At 43.1% G+C, this 2,500-nt stretch overlaps 1 non-coding gene across 1 annotated transcript; it reads right to left on the reverse strand.

Annotated features, from left to right (window-relative positions):
* Positions 1 to 944: 944 nt before the first annotated feature.
* Positions 945 to 1,017, reverse strand: trnar-ccu (transfer RNA arginine (anticodon CCU)). Its single transcript has one exon. It is a non-coding gene; the product is annotated as a tRNA-Arg (tRNA).
* Between the last annotated feature and the right edge of the window lie 1,483 nt (positions 1,018 to 2,500).

Consider the following 2,500-nt stretch of genomic DNA (forward strand, 5'->3'; position numbering starts at 1 on the left):
TTTAATTTTTTTGCTTGCAATTAAAATCTAAAAAGTAACTGTTTAGCAGAGGATGGTTTCGATCCATCGACCTCTGGGCCCAGCACGCTTCCGCTGAGCCACTCTGCTCTCAGCTACTTAAGAAAAGACTAGAACTCACAATCCATGGCTTAGGAGGCCAGTGTCTTAGGCCACTGGGGTACTGTGTAAACAGTATGACCAATACGAACTGTTGGAAGAGGTCAAAAAAATGTATAATGGAACTGAGACATTCCCATGAAACGACACATTTTTTAAATGTTTTGCTTGCAATTAAAATCTAAAAAGTAACTGTTTAGCAGAGGATGGTTTCGATCCATCGACCTCTGGGCCCAGCATTTCCGCTGCGCCACTCTGCTTCCACCCACCCCAGATGGGACTTGAACCCACAATCCCTTTAGGAGGCCAGTGCCTTATCCATTAGGCCACTGGGGCACTGTTTACCTTCTGCAAACAGTACGAACTGATAGAAGCAGGAAAAACAATGTGTACTGGATAGCACTGAGAGACGCAAATGAAATTTAGCTTTTCATTTCTGTTTGCGTTTCATTTTTAAAAAACAAACTGTTTAGCAGAGGATGGTTTCGATCCATTGACCTCTGGGTTATGGGCTCAGCACGCCTTCCACTGTGCCACTCTGCTCTCAGCCACTTAAGAAAAGACTAGAACTCACAATCCATGGCTTAGGAGGCCAGTGTCTTAGGCCACTGGGGTACTGTGTAAACAGTATGACCAATATGAACTGTTGGAAGAGGTCAAAAAAATGTATAATGGAACTGAGACATGCCCATGAAACGACACGTTTTTTAAATTTTTTGTTTGCACTTAAAATCTAAAAAGAAACTGTTTAGGAGAGGATGGTTTCGATCCATCGACCTCTGGGTTATGGGCCCAGCACGCTTCCGCTGGGCCACTCTGCTTCAACCCACCCCAGATGGGACTTGAACCCACAATCCCTGGCTTAGGAGGCCAGTGCCTTATCCATTAGGCCACTGGGGCACTGTTTACCTTCTGCAAACAGTACGAACTGATAGAAGCAGGAAAAACAATGTGTACTGGATAACACTGAGAGACGCAAATGAAATTTAGCTTTCTCATTTCTGTTTGCGTTTCATTTTTAAAAACAAACTGTTTAGCAGAGGATGGTTTCGATCCATTGACCTCTGGGTTATGGGCTCAGCACGCTTCCACTGTGCCACTCTGCTCTCAGCCTTAAGAAAAGACTAGAACTCACAATTCTTGGCTTAGGAGGCCAGTGTCTTAGGCCACTGGGGTACTGTGTAAACAGTATGACCAATACGAACTGTTGGAAGAGGTCAAAAAATGTATAATGGAACTGAGACATGCCCATGAAACGACATTTTTTTGATTTTTGTTTGCACTTAAAATCTAAAAATAAACTGTTTAGCAGAGGATGGTTTCGATCCATCGACCTCTGGGTTATGGGCCCAGCACGCTTCCGCTGAGCCACTCTGCTCTCAGCCACTTAAGAAAAGACTAGAACTCACAATCCATGGCTTAGGAGGCCAGTGTCTTAGGCCACTGGGGTACTGTGTAAACAGTATGACCAATATGAACTGTTGGAAGAGGTCAAAAAAATGTATAATGGAAATGAGACATGCCCATGAAACAACACATTTTTTAATTTTTTGTTTGCACTTAAAATCTAAAAATAAACTAGCAGAGGATGGTTTAGCAGAGGATGGTTTCCGCTGCGATCCACCCACCCATGGGACTTGAACCCACAATCCCTGGCTTAGGAGGCCAGTGCCTTTCCATTGGGCCACTGGGGCAATGTTTACCTTCTGCTTACGAACTGATAGAAGCAGGAAAAACAATGTGTACTGGATACACTGAGACGCAAATGAAATTTAGCTTTCTCATTTCTGTTTGCGTTTCATTTTTAAAAAAACAAACTGTTTAGCAGAGGATGGTTTCGATCCATTGACCTCTGGGTTATGGGCTCACACGCTTCCACTGTGCCACTCTGCTCTTAAGAAAAGACTAGAACTCACAATTCTTGGCTTAGGAGGCCAGTGTCTTAGGCCACTGGGGTACTGTGTAAACAGTATGACCAATACGAACTGTTGGAAGAGGTCAAAAAAATGTATAATGGAACTGAGACATGCCCATGAAACGACACATTTTTTTTTTTTGTTGCACTTAAAATCTAAAAATAAACTGTTTAGCAGAGGATGGTTTCGATCCATCGACCTCTGGGTTATGGGCCCAGCACTTATGAGCCACTCTGGCCCTTAAGAAAAGACTAGAACTCACAATCCATGGCTTAGGCCACTGGGGTACTGTGTAAACAGTATGACCAATATGAACTGTTGGAAGAGGTCAAAAAAATGTATAATGGAACTGAGACATGCCCATGAAAGCGACACATTTTTTAATTTTTTTTTGTTGCAATTAAAATCTAAAAAGTAACTGTTTAGCAGAGGATGGTTTCGATCCATCGACCTCTGGGCCCAGCCAC

The sequence above is a fragment of the Oncorhynchus keta genome, unplaced genomic scaffold (assembly GCF_023373465.1).
Source record: "Oncorhynchus keta strain PuntledgeMale-10-30-2019 unplaced genomic scaffold, Oket_V2 Un_contig_21429_pilon_pilon, whole genome shotgun sequence".
Taxonomy (NCBI): Eukaryota; Metazoa; Chordata; class Actinopteri; order Salmoniformes; family Salmonidae; genus Oncorhynchus; species Oncorhynchus keta.